The sequence below is a fragment of the Octopus bimaculoides genome, chromosome 27 (genome assembly GCF_046866305.1).
Source record: "Octopus bimaculoides isolate indiv1 chromosome 27, ASM4686630v1, whole genome shotgun sequence".
Classification (NCBI taxonomy): Eukaryota; Metazoa; Mollusca; class Cephalopoda; order Octopoda; family Octopodidae; genus Octopus; species Octopus bimaculoides.
Window position 1 is genome coordinate 5,780,195 of NC_142954.1, and position 12,500 is coordinate 5,792,694.

At 36.6% G+C, this 12,500-nt stretch overlaps 1 long non-coding RNA gene across 1 annotated transcript in view; it reads right to left on the reverse strand.

The window, feature by feature from the left end:
* Positions 1-4,819: 4,819 nt before the first annotated feature.
* LOC149130816 (uncharacterized) overlaps positions 4,820-12,500 on the reverse strand; it is an 11,543-nt gene continuing 3,862 nt past the window's right edge. The window contains exon 3 of the long non-coding RNA XR_016238639.1: positions 4,820-5,270. This is a non-coding gene — a long non-coding RNA (uncharacterized LOC149130816). The remainder of the gene's footprint in view (positions 5,271-12,500) is intronic.

The window sequence follows — 12,500 nt, forward strand, 5'->3', positions numbered from 1 at the left end:
CATATATATCTGCATATACATGTATAGAGACATATATGTATATATTTAGTTACAAACGTACTTGTATTTACACATACATGCACATACACATATATATGTTTCTATATATATGTATGCATGTGTGTGTGTGTATGTGTGTGTGTGTATATGTGTGTGTGTATCTATCTATACTGAGATACACACACATATATATATGTATATATAAATGTATATATATATATGTACGTTTATACACGCACGTGCCCATATACCTACATGCATGTGCATTTTGGCCTCAATAAACGTGCTATACTGCAATCAATATATGTCTTAGAATGTCGATAATTTTGTTAACCTGCTGCTCCTTCCGCTCTGTGGCAACTCAGAGTTTTTCGGTGAACTCACAAAAGCCCCAAACCATTGTATATATATGCGCGTGTAAGTGTGTGTATATATATGTACGTATGAATGTGTGTGAGCGTGTGTTTGTGCGTGAGTGTGTGTGTGTGTGTGTGTGTGTGTGTGTGTGTGTGTGTGTGTGTGTGTGTGTGTGTGTGTGTGTGTATCTGCATGTGTGTATGTGTGAAGTCACTTTTGAGTGATACTGGTAAAGTATAATCTTTCAGCACCTGTTAAATGATTGGATCGTCAGCGACTGAACCGGCACTGCCACTAGACCGACACATTGAAGAAAGTTACAAGGAATCCGGCAAGACTAGGTTGAAGGAAAACTTGTGAAAAGGTAGATGAATCCAACATAGGCTCAACAGTTTTCTAGCAAGAAGGTGCGGAGATTTAGAAAACTAAAGATAACAATCGAGAGTTCTGTGCTGTATGACTATTGAATGACCAGTAATTGGTGAAGACATCTTGTCTTTGAGAAGGTCGCCCCTAATAAAATTTAAAAAAACCAAAGAAGTAAAGCTAAGTAATCTCTGATCTGCAACCGTTTTTGTAAAACTCAATGATATTAGCGTCGCTTATTTCTTGGTGATTTTACACATGCTCATGTAAGATTGTGTAGAGCTGTATGCCATGTCTCGTATCATTATGAATATGTTACATCGTATCCATTCATAAGTGTTGCTTGTTGACGGATATTTTAGATGAGCTATTTCTAACATTGGTTGTGCAACTCTAGCTAATCTTGATTGTGTTACAATCGAGTGAATAATTTTCCGCATATGTGGTTTAAGTGTTTGTCAAAGATGAGTTGGTGCGTGGGATAAATATTTTCGCTTTATTAGTTTTTATATTTAAAGTTAAGTGTCAATTAAACTACACGGTTTTATAAAGTTTTTCTTATTTGCAGTAAGAGCGAAGCGAATCCTGAATTCGCTGTTCGTTACAGCCCCATTTTCATAGTTAATATAAGATACTTCTTTGACAATGTGCCTTTGCTTATGATATGAATTACATTTTTGGAAACGATAGAGATTGAATGAAAATTATATTTATGTGCATGAGCTTTTAATTTTAGTTGAATGATTTGTGTATACTTAGCGGCTAACTTTAATGTTAAGTCTCTGGAATTAACAATGCTTGTATTCATTGCTTTTGTGATTCTAAAAAGTAAAACTTTTGAAGGTGTTGGTTAAATTTTTCTGGACTTATCTCATGTTTGGCTGCTTGTCTGGTGTAAAAAAGAGCTAAACCATCATCACTGTATAAGCAAACAGCTAAACCATCATCACTATATAAGCAAACAGCTAAACCATCATCACTATATAAGCAAACAGCTAAACCATCGTTACTATATAAGCCAACAGCTAAACCATCACTATATAAACCTACCACTTTGAAAACACTTTGAAAACATTTGAAAACATAAAGTGTATTGTCCAGCTATTTCGTTTAATTTAGCTGTAACAAAGGAGTCCGTATCAACATCATAGTCGCGCGAAGTATCATTTTTTTTTTATTCAGGCAAGACTTTTTATTTTTTTATCTAATGGTGATGTTTTTCTGTCCAGTACGATTGTTTTCCTTTCACTATAGGCATGGGTGTATGGTTAAGAATCTCGCTTTGTAACAACATAATTTCGGGTTCAGTTCCACTCCGTGGTTACCAATGCTTTATAAGTAGATTTGGTCTGCAGAAACCGCGTGGAAGCCCGTCATACATACATACATACATACGTACATACGTACATACAAACATACATACATACATACATAGGGAATATTACAGGGAGATAGTCTTTCTGTACCTCTTTCCATTTTGGCACTGAATCTATTATCGTTCCTACTGCAGGAAACAAATGGTTACATGCTAGGATCTTCAACTGCCAGAAATATCAATGTAACTCATAATTTCTTTGTAGACGACCTGAAGATTTATGCTAAAAGCGTTAACAATGCCAAAAACACAACTGGAATTAATAACAACATTTCCAGCTGATATAGGCATGGAATTTAGCCAAAAGAAATGTTCATATTTGGTTATAGAACGAGGAAAGTCAGTTCCCCGAACCCAAAACCCAAAATCTGTGCATCAACGGCCTCTCTATCTCCCCCATTTCACACACAGAATATTACAAGTACCTAGGCACAGATGAAAATGTGTCATATGAAGGCACAGTGAATAAAGATAGAATGACCCGAGAATATTACACCAGACTTAGGAAAATATGGCAGTCAGAACTCTCCTCTTACAGCAAAACAATATCCCACAATACATTTGTAGTGCCAGTACTGATCCCAACATTTGGGATATTTGATTGATCTGTAGAGGAAATCCACTCCATAGATATCAAAACCCGCAAAATCCTGACAACACTGGGAACTTCCACAGAAACAGTGATGTTGACAGGCTCTACCTGAGAAGTAATGAAGGTGGTAGAGGCCTGAGATCAGTACAGACGGCCTTCGAATGCCGTATGGTATCACTCAGGCAGCACCTACTAAGCAACAGCAGCAAAAATAAATATATTAATGCAGTCCTGGAAAGTGAAGTGAGCAACATTGTACGAGTTGGTAGTGAAATCTTCAAAAAACTCTCTCTCCCTGATGGTCTCCCATACAGCCCCAAAACAGCTGGGATCTCTTACCTCAGAGAAGACCTGGATGGAAAGCACTCAACATACAAAAATAAAAAGACCATGCATGGATACGTTGCCCGAAAGCTTCAAGAAGACAGTAGAATTGACACAAAGCGCAGCCTCTCTCGGACACAAGACCACTACATCACATCACACTTTGAAGGCCATGCTAAAGTAGAAGACACTTGCCCAAGGTTCCACGCAGTAGGACTGAACTCGGAACCATGTGGTTGGTAAGCAAGCTACTTACCGCACCGCCACTACATATATATACATACATACATGCATGCACCTCCTACACACACATATATATGTGTGTGTATATATATATATATATATATATATATATATAGAGAGAGAGAGAGAGAGAGAGAGAGAGAGAGAGAGAGAGAGAGCGAAAGAGAAAGAGAGAGAAAGAGAGAAAGAGAGATTGATAGATAGGGAGGGAGGGAAGGAGATAGATAGATAGATAGAGAGAGGGGGGAGGGCGGGAGAGAGGGAGAGAGAGAGAGAGAGAGAGAGAGAGAGAGAGAGAGAGAGAGAGAAATATAGTGAATGGGATTCATGTTCATCCTGGTGGATGCGTGTGATTGTGTGTGCTTATATTATAATATTTATGTGTGTGTAAACGGCACAGATGTGTGTGTGTGTGTGTGCGTGCGTGTGTGTGCGTGCGTGTGTGTGTGTGCGTGTTTATGCTTGCATGCGCGAATGTGTGTGTCTGCGTGTGAATCTTCTGAATAACGTTATTAGTGCCGATTCGAAAACGAGGCTGGCTCAAATCAATGGTTGACCTGCGTGAGTCAGAGAGGCTCGCTTCTTTTTGACTGAGAGTATGTCGGTCAGAGGAAGGATTTCCATTGATTGAGTTGACAAGACAAGGGGCAGCGGCGTATGCAGCGAGGAGAAGGGGGCATTGGAAGAGGAAAGTTGGGGGAAGAGGAAACGGGGAGGGGGAAAAGAACAATATTTAAGAAACAAAACCAGTAACAAACACAATCTCTGATTTAAAATGGCGATGAAGATACAGGAGGAATTCATCATAAAAGAAGGAAGATGAGGAGATGAAGAAGGGAGCTTTAGATATCAGATATAACAACAACAACAACAATAACAATAACAGCGGTGGTGACGACGACGACGGGTTAAGTACATGGTTGTTCGGACTGCTAGAAATAGCAGTTTATCCCCCTCTTAAATCATATCCTACTGTTTTTAGACAAGAAGAGAATTGATGAGTTTAGGATGTTTTTCATCGATACTTTTATAGGTCAGTAGGATGAAGGTTGACTTAGAGTTCAACCATCACCATTAACACCACAACCACCACCACCACCACCACCTCCACCACCACCACAACCTCCACCATCACCCCCCCCCGCCGCCGCAACCACCGCCGCGGCCATCACCACCACTACCAACAACAACAACAGCACTAACACCACCGCCACCACAACCCCCGCTGCCGCCGCCACAACTATGACGACGACGACGACGACAACAAAGACCATCGCCACCACCACCGTAGCTTCTACCTCGATCACCACCACGACAACAACAATAACGAAGATTACAGGGGTCAGTGATGGTGGTTACAAGACGTGCTAGAAACAGCAACTAAGTCTCTCTTGAATTACACACCACTGTTTACCCTGTTTAAATTTTTTTTTTTCTGGTGGGCCGGTTACCTGGTTACCATGTCTTATAATGAGATAAAACCATTTCTGTCTGTTGCAGGGAACCTGTCCGTGGCGGGATTGAAGGCAAGCAATTTTGAGAGGAAGTTGTTAGTCAATTATATCAATTTTATTTATTTGGTACTTTATTTTATCGACCTTGAAGGGATAAAAAGCAAAATTGACCTCGGCGGAATTTGAACTCAATACCGAAGAAATACCGCTAAGCATTTTGTCCGACGTGCTAACGATTCCGCCAGCTTGCTGCCTTGCTAGCCTATTACCCGTCTTGGAAATATAAGTATGCAGTTGTTGAGACAGAGAGCTGGCAGGATCGCTAGCACGCCGGACAGAATGCCTAACAGCATTTCGTCCGTCTTCACGTTCTGAGTTCAAATTCCGCTGAGGTCGACCTTGTCCATATAATACAACACAAACATTTAAATTGATGGGGTTTCTCTAAGGACGCGGGCTGTACTTGTCAGCACAATCTTTTGGATTTCCTTGAGACATGGTTCTCCTGGGATGTTGTCTAGATGTTTCTGGATTCTGTTTTTTATCATACCTAGGGCACCTGCAATAACAAGAACATTTTTTACTTTACGATTCCACATCTTTTGTACTTCAATTTCCAGGTTTTAATTAATAAGTTTGTCAAACTCCGTTACAAATCTATTTTTATCAGTGCCGCAAGTATTTTCTTCCTTGTCTTTAATAATCATGCCTGGTCGATTATCCTGGATCGTTCTGTTCGTGCTGACTGGAAAATATTATTATTATTATTATTATTATTATTATTATTATTATTATTATTATTATTATTATTATTATTATTTTATGTTTGATTTTTGTTTTGCATTTGTACAAGTTGGATCCAAGTCTCACCCAGAGACCTCAAGAGACAACAAGTTAGAAGTTCATGTAGGTGTTATGCCTAGGGTACCATATATTTGGATTTGTACATAGTGTTGTTCTAGAGAATGTTTAAGAAACCATAAGAAAATTATGTGTTTGTTTTAAAATTTGAGATCACATAGACAGTATTTTACGTAGGATATGGACAGTTCCCATGAGCACTATCTTTTGAACTTCAGCCATTTTGGGGTTTCCTGGTATCTGAGCTAGGTAGTAATCAGCCCGTTTCGCTGTCATTCCCAGGGCACCTATGACAATAGGTATTGTTTTCGTCTTCAGATTCCACATTTTATTATTATTATTATTATTATTATTATTATTATTATTATTATTATTGTTATTATTATTATTATTATTATTATTATTATTATTATTATTATTATTATTATTATTATTATTATTATTATTATTATTATTATATAGGCGGCGAGCTGGTACAATCGCTAGTAAGTTCAGCAAAATACTTAGTATTTTTTTTTCTGGCACTTTACATTCAGCGTTCGAATTCCACCGAAGTAGTAGAAGAAGAGGGAGTGGAGGAGGAGGCGGAGAAGGAGGAGGAGGCGGAGAAGGAGGAGGAGGCGGAGAAGGAGGAGGAGGCGGAGAAGGAGGAGGAGGAAGTGGAGAGACGGGAGAAATGGTCGTGAGCCGCTGGATTCAGGGAAAACACGGACAGCTTAAAGATAATCCATGGCGACAAGAGGATATCTTTTTCAAAACTTTCGAAACTGGAGATGGGAAGTGGAAAATCGAACGAGAAGACTTGAGGAGGGAAGAAAGGAAGGAAGGAAGACATGTGTGTGTGTGTTTGTCTGTGTGCGTGCGCGGGCACATGCATGGAACTGGACACCTCTGGAAAATAAATGGAAAATATATTCTACGCGTTAGACACAGCAACATATTTACATATATATATGAATGCATATATGTGAATATGCATTTCATATGTATACTTACACACACACACAAACACACACACACACATAAATACACAGATGTTCATAAACACATTACACCTATCCATTCGTCGATATATACATGCATAAATACATACATATATATGCATGAGCATACCTATCTATCTATCTATCTATCTATCTATCTATCTATCTACATATATATATATATATATATGTATATATATATATATATATATATATATATATATATATATATATATATATATATATATATATATATACATATATATACATATATATATATATATATATATATATATATATATATATATGCATGCATATATATATACATATACATATATACATATATATATATATGTATATATATATATATATATATATATATATATATATATATATATATATATATATATATATATATATATATACATGCGTAGATATATGCATATATTTCTATACAGATATCTTAATTATACATGCACATAGAAACATACATACACACACACATACACACGCATACATGTATGGGCTTGGCAGTAGAAACGGGAAATAAGATCCATTAACCAATACTATACACGTACATACAAACATACATACACATATGTGTGTGTGTGCGTGCGTATGTGTGTATGCTTTTATTGAATTAGATATCAAGATTTGAGTGTTTTGCACTTAGCACTTATCAAACATTGATAAGTGCAAAGCGTGAAACAAATAAAAGAATAAAAGAATATGCTGTGATATGCATCTGGAAAATCCTGGAAGGCCCTGTACCAAACTTCGGCATTAAGAGTTACAGAAACAGCAGAATGGGGGATCCACTGCATAGTGCCAAAGTTCCTAGCATCACCATCAAAATACAGAACCAGATACTGCAGCTGATTAGATTTCAAGGGTCCACAGCTCTTCAATATCCTTACAAAGTGCCTGAGAGACCAGCATGGATGTGAATGTAGGTGTCTTCAAAACAAAACTGGATCTCCTCCCGCCAAGGATTCCAGATGAGCCTAACTCATAGCAGGAAACACAGATGAGGGCTGAAACATTAAATTCTCTTATTCACCAAATGCCACATATCAAAGTGAGCTTTCAAATAATGGTGTAGCGCTGCTAACGGTGGTGCTCCAGCATGATTGCAGCTTTAAAGCTGAAACAAGTTAAAGAGTTAAATGTTATATATATATATATATATATATATATATATATATATATATATATATATAAACTATATAAAGAGACGGCATCGCAAGGTGAAATCAAAAATTTGAAAATCCTACAAGACTAGGTGAAAAGCGCTTTATATGATTGATAAAACATGTGACATTAATAAAAATCTGTAAATGTACAACCATCCAGATTTCTGAGTACCTTAATTTTTTTCTATAATATAATTCCTGTACATCACCTCCAAACCTTCCAACATATATATATATATATATATATATGTCCTTTTCATCATGTAACCTCGTGGACATCGGTACCATTTTCCTCTTTCTCCGTTCTTCCATTCTCCGAACTTTCCATCTTTCCGACGAAGGGCTACGCCCGAAACGTCATACACTCTCTCTTTCCTTTCCTGAGCGTCCAATAATACTATCCATATCACGTCCTCACTTTGTTGTTTTTTTGTTTTTTTGTTATTGTTTTTTTTAACTATATATATATATATATATATATATATATATATATATATATATATATATGTATGTATATATATATATATATATATATATATATACATACATATATATGTACACACAAACGCACACATATATATATAATGAATTCATTATATTGCGTTCGTGTGTGCGTGTGTGTTCGCAGGTATACCCTTATTTTACACATGAATTTAGCACCGATGAAAAGCATCTCCAAGGGGAAGCAATCTCCTCAGTCTGGTCTGGGTGAGTTAATTGTTTCCATAGCAGATGCTAAAACATTTTTCAGTGCACATTAAGCGTAAATGACAGCCAAAAGCGAAAGGTCTGTATGAGTCAGTCTGAAACAGAAACTGTTTTGACTTGACTCGAAATCAACCATAAATCACAGCAAACTGCCTCATGCTAATAGCTTTGTTTCATGTACATGTGTGCGTGCGTGTTTGCATGTGTGTGTGCGTGTGTGTGTGTGTTAAGCATGTGTGTTAAACGCTGGTATGCGTGTGTGTGTGTGCATATATATATATATATATAATATATATATATATATATATATATATATATATATATATATATATATATATATATATATATATATATATATATATATATATATGTATATATATGAATGTATATTTATTTGTGTGTATGCATACACATACACACACATATATCTTCATATATCTATGCATAAGCATACACATATATACATGCACTAGTATGCACACATATTTATATATATGGATGCATGAGCATATGTATATATATATATATATATATATATATATATATATATATATATATACATATATATGTGCATATGTATGTATTATGTACGTATGTGTGTATATAAATGTATATGTATATATATATATATAGGTAGATAGATAGATAGATAGATAGATAGATAGATAGATAGATAGATAGATAGATAGATAAATAGAACACACACACACACACACACACACACACACACACACACACACATATATATATATATATATATATATATATATATATATATACAAAGATAAATAGATAGGTAAAGATATATTAATTTCTGGGTATGCACGTATTTTTGAATACTTGTATACGAGCGTGTGTGTGTGTGTGTGTGTGTGTGTGTGTGTGTGTGTGTGTGTGTGTGTGAGAGAGAGAGAGAGAGAGAGAGCGTGTGTGCGTATGGTATGTGTGTATGTGTGAATGTGCGTTTCTGTGAGTATGTGCGTGTACGTGTGTCTGTATATTGTATTATTTATTGCTTTGGAATTCTTGGTAAATCTGTAAAGAGAGCGATGCCAAGGATAATAAACCATTTTTTGGGTAAGGAGGCTCTCATTATTAGATTAAGTGCTTCCCATTGAGTAGAGAGAAGGAGAGAGAGAGAGCCAGAGACCGAGGTAGATACAGAAATAGAGAGACCAAGCGTGAAAGAAACGGAGAAAGAAAGAGGGAGAGAGGGAATGGGAAAGAGGTGAATGAAGGACACAGGAGGAGGAAAGAAAAAATACTTATTTGCAGATTGTTGTCAGAGCCATAGAGAAACGAAGTGAAGATATGGCTGGCATTCAATGGCGTCGTGCATTACGTAAATTTGTTGAAAAAAGAATCTAAAATGGCCGAATGCTGTGAATGCGAGTCGACGTAAAAACCCCTAGGTAGTTACTAGATTTGTTAGAAATAGCAGCTAAGTTTTCTTTGGAATTGTAATCATTCCTGGCACGAATCGACATAGCATTGGAGTTTCTGTGCAATTGATCGACTTGCGAGAAATAGCAGCTAAATTTGCATCAAGTCACAACGATATCGTCTTAAAAGAAGAGAGGAGAATTGTACGAGTGTAGGTTGAAAATTCTAAAGACGTGATGGTCACGACTGGAATACTTTTGGTTAGAAGTCTGCTAGGTAAGAAGAATCATAGGGTTAAGCAACAACTGTATCCAGTAATACTATCTTTGAGAAAAAGACGGGATAGTCATTTCTGGAACATCTTTGATCATAAATATGCTGGGACAGGATTGAGCTGACCTAGGGTTAAACAACAATGACATCAACAACTATAGTCAATAATGCTAGAAACTATTATACATGTTGGGTAATGTATTCCTAGATGCACTATGTGGAGGCGCAATGGCCCAGTGGTTAGGGCAGCGGACTCGCAGTCATAGGATCGCGGTTTCGATTCCCAGACCGGGCGTTGTGAGTGTTTATTGAGCGAAAACACCTAAAGCTCCACGAAGCTCCGACAGGGGGATGGTGGCGAATCCTGCTGTACTCTTTCACCACAATTTTCTCTCACTCTTACTTCCTGTTTCTGTTGTGCCTGTAATTCAAAGGGTCAGCCTTGTCACACTGTGTCACACTGAATATCCCCGAGAACTACGTTAAGGGTACACGTGTCTGTGGAGTGCTCAGCCACTTGCACGTTAATTTCACGAGCAGGCTGTTCCGTTGATCGGATCAACTAGAACCCTCGAAGTCGTAAGCGACGGAGTGCCAACAACAACAACATATGTATGTATATATATATATATATATATATATATATATATATATATATATACAGTGTGCGGTGAATAAACTGTTATCAAAAATGAAAGTAACGCATCTCATTTTAACAGATATATTTACCAAAATTACATAAAAACATCTTGAAATATTAAAGAGTAAAATCGCAATTGGCTTCAACCATGGCCTCCAGACGACTTCGGAATCTCTTGCAACTTTTCTGGACGGTCTCCTTGTTTAAGTTGGTGAATGCTGCCATAAACCTTGCCTTCAATATATTTTTGTGTTATTTAAAACATATTGGTTTCAAATTTTGGCCCAAGGCCGGCAATTGTGGGGTTGGCGTGTACAAGTCAATTACAACAAAACGATCAAATGGTACTTATTTCATCAATCGCCAAAGGCATAGTGTACCTCGGCGGAATTTGAACACGGAACGTAAAGGCGGACGAACTGTTGCTCAGCATTTTGTCCGGGATGCTAATGATTCTGCCAGCTAGCCACCTTGCAATTCTTTAAAAAAAAACTATCGATATAGAAAAAAAAATGAGAAAATATATTTACGGAAAAAGTATATTTTCATGAAATATGTTTTTTAAAAAAAAATGTATTTAAACATTAGGCTTAGAGAACATGTATTTTAGGAGAAATGCAAGTTAGAAAAAATATTTGAAATTTGAATTTTGTAAAAATATACCTTTGAAATTTTATTCTTTAAAAGCATTTTTGAAATTTGTATTATGTAAAAGTGTATTTTTTAACGACGAATTTTGTGAAAATGTACTTTTGGCAAAGTATAATATTGGTTTAAAATTTTAGCAAAAGGCTAGAAATTTCGTGGGATTACATCGACCTCAGGGCTTAGCTGGTACTTACTTTATCGACCCCGAAAGGATGAGTGGTAAAGTCGTCTCCAGCGGTATTTGAACTAGGAACGTAAAATCCGAAGAAATGCCACAAAGTATTTTGTCCGGCACATTAATGATTCAGCCAGCTTGCCACCTTAAGACGAACGAAATGCTTCTAAGCATTTTATCCGGCGTGTGAAAGATTCTGCTAGCTCGCCGCCACGACCAAATATAATATTGGTCCCAAGTTTTGGCACAAAGCCTGCAATTCCGGGGGAGGGTGTCAGTCGATTACATCGACCCCATTGTTTCAGTAATACTTAACTTGTCGACCCCGAAAAGAGATGAAGGGCAAAGTGAACTTCGACGGAATTTGAACTCAGAACGTGATGACGGACGAAATTACAACCAAATATTTCACCCAGCGTTCTAACGATTCTGGCAGCTTACCATTTTATAACTAACTATACAATTAAAACTTTTTCTTCCATTTTTTACATCTTTGGAGATGCCAAAAAATGTGTTTTTTATTTAATGTTTACATTCCTTTCCAATCAGTTCTTTGAATCTGTGAACTGTTTTATTCTTGGATGTGTCTACATGGTTCCAGAATATATTCGAAATCGGAATCTTTTATTCCTAAACTAAAGTTCTCATCCACTCGGCTGCCAATAAGGTCGGGTACATTTTCTGCTATGATGTGTTTGAGAAAAAAATTTAGAAAAAAAAAATGTATTTTTGGCAAAAAAACAAAGATGAGAACAAAAGAATGAGATGTCTAAAAATAGCCAGAGATTACGAAAAGTTTCCATGTTTTGTGAAAGATTTAATTACATAATTGAAATAACTTCGATATATATAGCTTAGGATGGGGGTGGATCGGTGGGAAAAAAATAAAGCCAGAGAATTCTGTACGAATTAAGGCTTCGATATT